The sequence below is a fragment of the Piliocolobus tephrosceles genome, chromosome 1, assembly GCF_002776525.5.
Source record: "Piliocolobus tephrosceles isolate RC106 chromosome 1, ASM277652v3, whole genome shotgun sequence".
NCBI lineage: Eukaryota > Metazoa > Chordata > Mammalia > Primates > Cercopithecidae > Piliocolobus > Piliocolobus tephrosceles.
In genome coordinates this window covers 17,894,082-17,906,483 of record NC_045434.1, presented here as the reverse complement: position 1 = coordinate 17,906,483, position 12,402 = coordinate 17,894,082, and the positions used below count along the sequence as shown (strand labels likewise).

Here is a 12,402-nt window from a genome sequence, read left to right as displayed (position 1 = left end):
ATAGTTTCCACCCACCCAGTCTCGTCTAGCTACTTCTGCTGCCAAATGTCCAACCTGACATTGAGCCTGTGACACAGCACCATTCCTCAAGAAGACCAACTTACACATTCCTCAAGGAGACCCCTTGGTACAATTGATTTAACTGAGAAGATGTACATTCTCAGTGTGGTCTGCCTTTCCTGTCCACAGGGCCTTAGCCATTATGAACACATACAAAGTATTTCTTTCATTCCATCTACAAAGGATCCCGTAAACATTACTGCAGACCAAGGGGCACTTTACAGAAAAAAAAGTGTGGCCATAGGCACAGAGAATCTACCAGCACAGAGTCGAATTACATACTGTAACATGCAGAAGCTGCCAGCCTGACAGAGCGGTAGACTTCCCTTAAGATGCTGCTCCTGGAGGATTCCCTGTGAAGATGGGTTGTCACCCTCCAGGAAGTAAATACAACTGAAAGCAATAACTATTATACACTGATGTGTCCCCATGGGCTGAGGAGGAATGCACTATTTACCAGTATTGTAATGACCCACTCTGGGAGCATGGGCTGCCCATCTCCCTCACTTCAAGCTCTGTGAGTGAGAAAAGCAGCCACCATCCTGATAGGGATTATAGATCCTGATCATCAGGACAGATGTTGCATGAGAAAGAAGGAAAAAATACATTCACCATTCAGGTGATCTACTGGGACACGGTTTAGTGCTTCTCATGCCCAGTTTTGGTGATAATGGATAAGTACAGCCATGATGGCCCAAGAAGGACATGGTAACAGGGTTTCAGACTCCTCAAGGATAAAGGTCTGAGTCACCCCAACAGGCTCTAGCCAAGGGCGAGTTGAATCTAGAATGGGTTGAGGAGGAGGGGATGATGACTGTTAGATATAACCTCAAGAGCAATATGCAACCTTCTCTTGTAAATTTCCCTTGAAATAAGACCAATCAAAGTCTTGGAGCAGTTGTTCTCACAGGGACAAACTTATTATAACAAATAAGATGTGAACAGGGTGAAGTGTGGACAGTCCTGTGTGCTGTGGTACATCCCCCAACGCCCTCTTTAAAACAGCAAACACATTCTTTGGTGTCTAGGAATATCAGCTGCTGATGGTTTGTAGCTGTGTGCTTCCCTGGGAATCACCCAAGTTATACCTTCTCATAGGGAAATGATACATATAAATGATACATAACAATGACCGGTCAATGGGACACAGTGGTCCAGCTTCCTTGTCTCAGTTGGGGACAACTGGCAGCTCCAGAGCTCCCTGTAGCTAAGGCTCCAGGTGTAACCACATTATGGGTCAGCTTCTTCCACTGTCCAATCCTGCCTGCCTTTCTTCCTTATGCGTGTGTCCCAAGAGCACTCTCCAGTAATCCTGCACACACGTCCTATCTCAGGAGCTGTTTCTAGGGAACCTTACCTTCTTTGAGGGAACATCTCTCCCAACTCCAGTCGTGTAGCTCTAGCAGGAGCAAATGGTCACAGTATCTTGTCCTCCTGGCCACCATTGGCCCAGGGTTTTAATTTTTTTAAGATAGGGTGTCACTCTGTCACCCAGGTTGGGGTGCAATTATGTGATCATGGTTCACTGCAGCCTTGACTCCTGGGCTCAAATGATCCTCCCACCTCAGTCTCCTGAGTAGATGGGCATGAAACACCACACCCAGCTACTTTTTATTTATTTTTCATTTTTGTAGAGATGAAGTTTTGCTTTGCTACCCAGGCTGGTCTCAAACTCTTGGTTTCAAGTGATCCGCCTGCCTTAGCCTCCCAAGGTGCTGGGGTTACAGGCTTGAACCACTGCACCTCGCTGGGATAAATTTTTAAATCTTCCACTCATGGGGAAAGCCAGTCTACAATAAATGAGAATGAAGGCAACACCCTTGCCTGAGGCAAAAATTAAAGAGAACAAGATTTTAAGGCCCTGTTTAGGATGGCCTAGATGCCCTTCTTTCTCCTTTTGACTTAGTTGTTCAGCTTTGAGTCTATGAGCTACTACTCAGTCCTTACAAAAAGCAACCCTTTGGGGTTTAAGTTAATTTGAGTGGAGTCTTTTATAGTTACAACCAAGAGGTCCTATTTAACACAAAATTCTAACTGAAATCCTATTGTCTTTATGAAACTGTCATTGTTTTCTTCAGTGTAAAATGATTTATGCCCTCCCTGGCTGCACAGACCCCTGAGGTCTGTATTATACTCCTTGGTCTGCAGTTCTGTTTTGTATAATTCTATCTATCTATCATCTATTATTTATTGTGATAAATTACCCATAACATGAAATCTACATCTTAACCATTTTTACATGTTCAGTCCAGTGGCATTCAGTATATTCACATTGTTGTGCAACCGTCACCACCATCCATTGCCAGAACTCTCATCTTCCCAAACTGAAACTCTATCTCCATTAAACACTAACTCCTCTTCCTCCCCAGCCCCTGGCAACCACACTTCTACTGCCTGTTACTGTGAGTTTGACTCCCCTAGGTATCTCAAACAAGTGGAATCATACAGCGTTTGTCCCTTTGTCTGCATTATTCTTTGTTTTCTGGTTAGTCTTGCCTGTGCTCTCTAGCTTGTTAGCTCTTGCCTGATGTCCCATGTTTGCCAGCCTCTTTACCTCCCTATGCCTGAAACAGCCTAGAAGCAGTGGCACCTTCCTTCCTCTGCAGTTTGGGGTGTCCCCTTTTTCTGTCCTGCAGGCCTCAGATTAGCCAACTTGAGGACTGGCTTTCAATGCGATAGGAAAATGTGAGGGCTCCCCAGCTGAAGCAAAATATTCCCTGAGTTGTGAAGGTTCTTCTTGGTTCTTGCTCCTTCATGTGGTTTATTTTTATTTTTAGTTTTTACAACCTGGGAGCATAGATTCAAGTTTCCCTGAGTATATACTCCTCTTTCTATAATTTTTTTCTTCATACTTCAGTTCCTGAGTGTTCACTGATGCCTAAAACTCTTGACCACTTGTCTTGTTTAATTCTCTTATAAGAGGGGCCTGGTACCACACACAAGTAATAATAATAATAATAATAGTAATAATAATAATAAATAGATCCCAGACTGGAAACCAGGAGACTCAGTTCTGATACTGGGGCCATGAAGCCTTGGACAAGTCTCTCAAAGGGTCTGTATCTCTGTTTCTTCTTCTGTAACATTATGCTAACCCATGATACATACTTCCTGTGTGTCAGGCACGGTGTCTGGATTATCTTATGTAACACAACAATGTGATGTGCATAGGATAAAGACACTTGGGTTAGGGAACATGTCACTTATCTGAGATCACACATAGTGCTGAAGTTGGGATGAGAGCTTGCATCGTCTGCCCCTGAACCCTATGCTTAGCTCTGTTGCCCCAGGCTCTCCAACCGTACCCTCTCGGTTGCTTCTCATCTCCAAAGGTCTGTAACTGTTTCTGCCTAGCCAGCATGCACCTGCCCCAGCTTCAAACTTTTCTGTGCTCCCTGGCTCTTGGCCAAGAGCCACACATTTGTCTGATGCTCCACAAGAATGCCTTGAGTCCAAAGAGCATTTGGGACTTTGAGCAAATCATTGAGCCTGGGCTTCCTTCCATAAGTCTTAAAGCACGAAAGAGGTTGTATTTAAGATGGGTTTTGGTGCTCCCATGGAGAACAGAGTGGCAGAGTATCCAGAATCATTGACTCCTTGCACTAGAAGGAATGTTGAGTTGCGATTTAGTTATTTCCCTTGGCTCCATCTGTTTCAATTAGATGGGCATCTACCCAGGGAAGAATATTGGGATTTTCTGGGTTTGGAGGAGGGCTGGAGAATTAGAACTGACCGTTTGGGAACAGTAGCAGGTAGCTTTCTCACTCTGAGCCTGGCAGGTGGCAGGCACACAGAAGAGAGAGCTGGTGGCACCGAGGAGCTGTCCGGGAGGTCTATTTTTGGAAGACACATCAGGATGGCAACCTCATGAGTCTGTGAGAGGATTTTTTTCTTTTGAAAATACTCTTTAATGTCTCATGTTCCACTTTCCTGGGAATGGAGCGGCTGCTGCCTTTCAGGGGAGCTATAAATAGTCCTAGCCAGTTTGATTAAATAATGCCACAGAACAAGGGTGAGGACGGCCAGGTGTTCTGGGAAACCTGTACAGTTGCCAATAATTGGACTAAAAAATGCAGAGGCTCCAGCTTGGCTGGCAGCATGAACACAGTGTAGGGAGAGAAAAGGGCTTCCCAGGCCCAGCTCCCCAAAAGCCAATAGATATGGGGGAGAGGGCTGTGTTGATGCCTCAGGAGGAACTTCCAATGGAGTCAAGGACTCTGGGGCTTGAGTGGACTCTCTGCCCAAGTGAACAGTGCCAGGCTCAGAAGAGGACCTTGATGGAGTGCTCAGAGCCAGACGGGGAGATGCTCAGAGCAGGGGCATTCATAGCTGCTGTCGGGATGCCCTGCTCTGAGCAGGGAAAGGGCAGTGGGTACATAAGCTCCACATTTTCCCCACAGGGCTGGTATGTTCTCATGGGCCTCGGTCAGCAGGTGCCCTTAGCCCTCCAAGTGGCTCATCCAAAACCATGTTTGTGGGCATTTTAAGGCATGGGGGAGGAGTGCTTTCTTGGCAAAGATAAGCAGAATGCAAGAAATAAATAGCTTCTCATGTGCACATAATTATACTGAGGCTTAGTGATTACTCGGGATCCTGACTTGGAATAAAGTCAACAATTCAGCAGTCTCCTAAAGACTTTGTCCAGCCCCACCTCCCTCATGTTTTTGAATCTGTGATCCTATTACCATCAGGGCATCACATGTTTCACCTTTTTGTCTTTCATGATTTGGAGGAGACTTGCTTTGGAAAGCTGGTCTTCCGATCTGAGATGGCCTCAGCCTAGGAGATGTGCCGGGAGCGTAAGGGGGGATCGTGTCCCTCACTTCATGCTGGATCTGCTTCTACTGCTCCCTTGAAGGGTAGATCCAGGAATGGTCTTTCCTGCAGGCAGAGGCGAGGCACAGGGTAACCCAATTCCTTAGCCCTGAAAGAGAAATGCTGTAGATACTGTGCCGCTGGCAGCATTTTCCTGGACATGCTTGTATTTTGTCTTCTGTTTCCACAGAACGCTCATCCTGGACGTTTGGCCACCTGTGGGGAAAAGAGGTGTTTGATTTTCTGCGGACGTCAACTCTTGTAAAAGCCTCTGTTCCTCATCCTTCAACAGAGCAGCCACATGTATCACTCCAGGCCTCATTTAAAATCAGAAAACCTAAGTGGGCACAGGAACAAGCTCAGGCTTTAAGCTGCTTGTTGCTCATGTAATGTGTTAATAGTGCATCTTTGGTGTAGATTCTAAAACAAAACTTGGGAAGCAACCCTGGTGACAGTGGTCACAGGCAGAGTCAGCTGTATCTGTCCCCCAAACTTATGCCTTCCTCCACACAGAGCCAGCACCAGCAAAGGGTGCTTGTGAACCAGGATGTTGTTAAACAAGCTGGGAGAAGAGAAACCACAGTGTCTTTGTGTTTGAATGAATCATCCTATTTCACGTGTCATCCTGTTTATTGTTGACGTCTGCCTTGTACCATTTTCCAACAGGATCCGGGAAAATGGTGTATTCTAATCAGTGGGTCTGGGATTTCTTTTCTTTCTCTAGTTTTTTTGTTATTATACTTTAAGTTCTGGGATACATGTGCAGAACGTACAGGTTTCTTACACAGGTATACATGTGCCATGTGGTTTGCTGCACCCATCAACCCATCATCTACATTAGGTATTTCTCCTAATGCTATCCTTCCCCTAGCCCCCCACCCCCCGACAGGCCCAAGTGTGTGATGTTCCCCTCCCTGTGCCCATGTATTCTTATTGTTCAACTCCCACTTATGAGTGAGAACATTTGATGTTTGGTTTCTGTGTGTTTGCTGAGAATGATGGTTTCCAGTTTCATCCATGTCCCTGCAAAGGACATGAACTCACCCTTTTTTATGGTTGGATAGTATTCCATGGTGTATATGTGCCACATTTTCTTTATCCAGTCTATCATTGATGGGAATTTGGGTTGGTTCCAAGTCTTTGCTATTGTGAATAGTGCTGCAATCAGGATAAGCATCTTTCAGGAGGATTGTTGAAGGTGAAGATATCTCTAGAGAAATAACAGAGGGACTCACTGGCTAAGTCCATACTAAGATGTGATACCAGATCCTTCCAGCAGAATTTGATGGGTCAGATAAAAATAATATGAGATTATGACATAATACATGATAAGAAATATATATATGAATCTCTGCACTTTGGGAGGCCAGGAAGAGGATTGCTTGAGGCCAGGAGTAGTTCAAGACCAGCCTGAGCAACAAGCAAGACCCCATCTCTCTCTATATATATATATACATATAAGGAGAAATAAATATATATTCGGCTTTTGCCCCATTTCTGGTACAGAGCGTCTAAACTCTTGTAATTTCCAAGTGATTGAAGTTCTGGAGCATCAGGAACATCCAAGCAGGGCCAATGGTAGCAATGTCTCCTGGTCCTGAGCAGGGCAATATTGACTTTCACCCAGTCCCCAGACAACAGCAGGGCAGCACATGGTGTACTCCAAGGAGACACACATCCCTTGCCCTTATCCTGTTGCCCTCTGTGTCTGAGTCCATCCTTCCCTCCAGTCCTTTTTCTGCCACTGCTCCTCTTGAAGGAGAACTCTACTACTCTAGCCAAATCTATGCAGAGTTTTCAGTAATTGCTCACATCCCACTGTACTGTGGCTTCCTCTTTGTTCACACTCATTCTGGTTGGAATCTCTTTTCTTTGTATCCCTATCTATTAGAATGTTGCTTTCCTTCCAAGACCCAACTCCAGCATCATTTGACTTACTTATTATGTTGACTTACATCTCTTCTGTCTTCATTGAGTTCTTAATTTCTGCCAAGAGCTTTGCATATATTCATTCTAGTCCTTTCAACAATCCCATAAGACAGAGATTATTATTTCCACCTTATGAATGAGAAAACTGAGTTCAGAGAAGTAAAATAACTTGTCCAAGACCACACATAATTGACACAGCTGGGACTCGAATACATGGATTAATTAATAGATTAATAAGAGCTTGCATTACCAAGAAGCAAATAAAAAGATACTCAACATATTCCTCCGGGAAATGCAAATCAAAACCACAATGAGAAACCACTCACACCCACTAAAATGGCTCGAATTCAAAACAGAGACAATAACAATTGTTGGCGAGGAAGCGGACAAATTGGAACTATTATGCATTGCTGGTGGGAGGGCAATAGTACAGTCATTTGGAAAACAGTTTGACTATTCCTAAAAAAAGATTAACGATAGAATTGCCATATAACCCAGCAATTTCACTTCTAGGTATATACTCAAGGATTGAAGACATGTGTTCACAGAAAACTTGTACTTGAGTGGTCATGGCAATGTTATTCATAATTGCCAAAAAGTAGAAAAGAGCCAGATGTCCATCATCAGCTGATGACTAGCTAAACAAAATGAGCCATAGCTACATAATGGAATAATCTTCAGCCATAAAAATGAATGAAATACTGGCACATGCTACACATTGAAGAACCCTGGAAACCTTAGCTCAATGAAAAGACAGGCAAAGACAGCTGCATATTGTGTTGTTAGAATTTAAACAACAGAGAGAGAGAGACTCTCTAAAATTAAATGATATTTATCTCAGAGTAAGCATTGCAATAAAAATACAGTAAGCATATTTGGGAAGGTAAAGGAAGACAAGGGCTTTAAAAGAAAAAAGTGAAGAGGATTATATAAGTTATTTGGAAACAATTATCCTTGGCTACAAGGATCAAAACAAGGGTAGCGCAAGTCCAAGGCTGGACAGGCAGTAGCTGGACAGATGCCATGGCAGCAGCACTTTTTTGTGTGTAAGATCGTGGTGGCCTGTTTGCAGCGTTGTGGTTTTTGCAGAGTCTTTTGTGGTAGTTCTTGTTACCAGATAGACATGTGTGAGATCTTTTCCTTTATGGCTTTCATTGGCTCTATTTGTCAGGATTTTCACACAAGTGACTTCATTTTGATTTTCAGAACTTTTACACTTTCTCCTTTTGATTGAGATATTTCTCTGAACATGTTGCTCATCAATAATCCTATAGTTAGGTTTCGGTTATATTTTGGTGCCAGAATGGACCTGACGTGGGTTGGTCTGGTCCCACAATGGAGGGAGTGATTGACAAGTAGGAGTCAGTGTCAAAACTCTTTTAGCCACATTTGAGCCACAGGGAATTTCTGAAAGAGTGGCTTTCAAGTCTACCTGCAGTCCATTGTTAAGTTTAATTTTATCTGTTCCATAAACATTGATTATCATCTCAAAGTGCTGGGCTAGCATTCTTTTGTTAGGATTTGTGTTGTAGAAATTTGACAAGCAATGGGTACAAAGTTAAAAAAAAAAAAAAGGAAAAGAAAAGAAAATATAAAGTAAAAATAATAGTAATATGATAATCTCAGTTTATGTAACAAATTTGAGCCATGAGTCTAGGTTTAAAGGCAACCAATTGAGTAAATCAAATGACTATGGTGAATTAGATGAGACCTGTTGTAATGATGTGGCCTGTTTTATTATTTTGCATATTTGAGTCTCAATGTTCCCAGATAAATTTATCCAGGTACAGCATGTAATATTAGCAATAGCACAAATATTTTCTTATTTAACCAATAGATACTACAGAGTATTTCTATCATCTAGTATCTCATGACTGGGTTGAATTAAAGCAGAATGAGCAATGATGTATTGAGGATAGTGTTAAAGTTACTTGTTAGGTGGACTAAAATATATATGTATATATATTTTTTGAGACGGAGTCTCGCTCTGTCACCCAGGCTGGAGTGCAGTGGCACGATCTCGGCTCACTGCAACCACCACCTTCCAGGTTCAAGCGATTCTCCCACCTCAGCTTCCCAATAGGTGGACTAAAATATTTTTAGGTCAGATTCTGTCAAGGTACCCCCAGTAGTATCTGTAAAACTTTAATTACATGATTATCCTGCCAAGCAAAAGAGCTAGGCATAAATGAGAAAAAACTAAGAGGAGCTGGAGTCTCATTACGATGAGGGCTCTTGTTTTGTCACCTTGGGAAAAGCTGTCCACAGCATGAAGCCAGCAACGTTATATCCTGGATTGCAGCTGGAGTGTGTTTGGTTATGGCATCAGGTGGTCTGATGAACTTGCCATGTAGCCCCTCCATCAGACATGCAACTTGTCCCTTAAAATTTAATTTCAGTTTATAGGGCTGCAGAAGCAGAGAGATTCCCATTTTTAGTAATTCCATGAAAAAAAAAGTGGATTGGAGGAACCTAGAAGAATTCAGGATCTAGCCCAGTCTATAGGTAGGGAATAAAAAACTTGAAAATAATGCACAGGACTAACAGGTATAGTATATATGTTTCTGGAAACATAATTTTTTGCTGTATAGGTTTTCTTTTTTTCATTTTTACCAAAGATAACCAGAGTGAGACAAATTTGTTTGTAAAATAAGTTTAGTTTCATTGATTTTTGTCTGATCATTTACATAAGCGCAACAAGGATAGTGACTGATTGCACAGGAATCTCAGATTTTAAAACCTTTCAAGGCAGACTTCAGATTTCACCTGTAGTACTTATAAACAATCTAACTGTGACATCCCAGTCAAAACCTTGGTACATTAACTAATGTTTTCACTTGTGTCCTGTTATAAACACAGCACATCCTTATTGAATTTATGCAAAAAATTATGCTGTCATAAAAAATAAAAATATTCATGAATAGTTTCCAAATTTTGGAGAAATTGAGTAGGGAGAAAAAGTAAATGCTTATACTTTTGTTTATAAAAGTATACTTGACCAAATTACTGTAAACTGTAGACAGCTTAAGAGAAAAAGTTTCCTTAAATTTGGAAAACAAAACATTTAAGCAGAGAACCAACTATGTTACACCTAACAGTCATAGGAACATTTTGTTTATTACTTACTCAATTTTATGTAATTAGGTTTTGCTTTCTTTGATCTTGATGAGGAGTTTTATGAACCTATCAGTTTTATTAGAGTTCAGAAGTATTTATTTAGTCCATGTATATAAAAGTTATCAGGAATCTGTATTCAAGAGTTCTTGTAGGCAGGCTGGGCACGGTGGCTCATGCCTGTAATCCTAGCACTTTGGGAGGCTGAGGCAGGCTGATCACAAGATGAAGAGATTGAGACCATCCTAGCCAACATGGTGAAACCCCGTCTCTACTAAAAACACAAAAATTGGCCAAGCGTGGTGGTGGGCACCTGTAGTCCCAGCTACTCGGGAGGCTGAGGCAGGAGAATGGCGTGAACCCGGGAGGTGGAGCTTGCAGTGAGCCGAGATCAAGCCACTGCACACTCCAGCCTGGTGACAGAGGGAGACTCCCTCTCAAAAAAAGTACTTGTTAGAGCTTTTTCCATGAAAAGCAATTTTGGATTACAACTGGTTATAAATGCTTTTAGAGAAAAATAAAAGCAATAACTGTGGATGACAAAAGTTCAAGTTAGTCATGGTTAAAAATCTAATGTGAGCTCACACTTGACGAGGAAATTAGTTATTTTTATTGCATTCAGGATAACCAGAATCATGACTGACAGCATCACATGAGGACTATCACACCTTTGTAAATTTCATGTAGTCTTTGGAATAGTCGCATCAGCTTTTCATTGGCTATTCTGCACCCACTATTCTGAATGCTTTGCTCCCAGAAGACTTTCACAAGTTAACAGGGAGAAAAAAATGTTTAAAAAGCCAAATTATTTACAGACAAGCGTAACCAAATCAAAATGAAATCAAAATAAGAGTGCTCACAAAACTTTTAAGCCAGGCACACAGATCAAAGAAAATGTTAAACCAGGTCAGCAGAAAAAAAAAAAAAAAAAGTAAATTTACAAGAAAAGACATGACTCACAGACAGAATGCAAATTTTATAGAAACCAAAGTACTCAAACTAGAAAGACACTCGTCTTTATACCAGAAAGGGCTTGCCAGAAAAGACTTTTATAGTCCCAAGAGAAATGTAAGATTTTTAAATTTAAGTAGCCTTATAACCCAAATAGATCCCAAATAAAGTCAAAAGAACTCACCAAAAAGAGGGAGTCCAGGAATGTGAGAGGAGATTCACCAGGGCAGAAAAGGTGAGCCATGGAGGTGGAGAGCTCCAAAGGGCTCAGGGCATGCAATTCACTCAATTTCAGGGGTTGTCCATCTGTCCAAGGTGAGCCAGCTTCAATCTCACTTCTGACACCAAATTATGTCAAAACCTAAACAACAGACAGACAGAGAGAGAGAGAGACTCTGAAAAATAGAAGATATTTGTTTGAGAATAAGCATTGCAATGGGAATATGGCAGATATATTTGGGGAGATAAAAGAAGACAAAGGTTTTTAAAGGAAAAATGCAGAGGGTCATATAATTTAATTTGAAATAATTATATTAGGCTACAAGGATCAATAACAAGGGTGGTGCCAGTTCAAAGTTGAACAGGCTGTTGCTGGGAAGATGTCCTTGAAGAAATACTTTTTATGTGTAAGGCTGTGGTAGCCTTTGTGCAAGGTTGTGGTTTTTGCAGAGTCTTTTGTGATAGTTTTTATTATCAGGTATGTGCGTGAGAATCTGCTCTTCCTGGACTTCCCTGGCTCTAATTGTGAGGGTTTTGACACAAGTAATTCCATTTTGATTCTGACAACCTTCACGATATGATTCCATTTATATGTAATGCCCAGAGTAAGTACCCCTCTATATAGAGACAGTAGACTTATGGTTCCCAGGGGCTGGGGAGAGGAACAAATGGGGAGTGAGTTGGATTGGGTATGGGATTTCTCCTGGGGGTGAAGAAAATGTTCTGAAATTAGATAGCAGTGATGGTTGTACAACTTTGTAAATATATTAAAAACCGCTAAATTGGCCACTTTAAAATGATTGATTTTATGATATATGAATTATATCTCAGTGAAAAATAGAGTCTATGTTACTTGAATTCACTGAACTATTCACCCAGCATTTATTAAACAACTATTATGTATCTGGAATAGTTTTGCCAACACCAAGCACCTAGAAGGCACTCTAAAATATTTGTTGATTTTTTGATTGGATGACCATGCTTAGCCCTGGGTATAAAGAGATGATTGAGATGTAATTTATTAAGAAGCCAGACCAACAAAAAAGAGTACATATCATATTATTCCCATATTATTCCATTTACATCAGATTCTATAAAATGAAAACAACTATAGTGACACAAAGCATATCAGCAATTGTCTGGGGATGGGAGGGAGGTCAGGGTGGGTCGTAAGGGAGAGATTACAAAGAGATGTAGGAAACTTTTAGGAATATAGATATGTTCATTTATCTTGATTGTGATGGCTCCATGGGTATATATGTGTGTGTGTATGTGTGTGTCTCTGTGTGTGTGTTTATGTCAAAACTTATCAAA

The 12,402-nt window shown here is 41.5% G+C and overlaps 1 long non-coding RNA gene across 1 annotated transcript; it reads right to left on the bottom strand.

Moving 5' to 3' along the window:
- Positions 1 to 6,223: 6,223 nt before the first annotated feature.
- LOC116418747 lies at positions 6,224 to 11,340 on the bottom strand. Its single transcript, XR_004228883.1, has 3 exons — positions 11,054 to 11,340; positions 8,237 to 8,312; positions 6,224 to 7,008 (listed from the first exon to the last, which is right to left on the bottom strand). It is a non-coding gene; the product is annotated as an uncharacterized LOC116418747 (long non-coding RNA).
- Between the last annotated feature and the right edge of the window lie 1,062 nt (positions 11,341 to 12,402).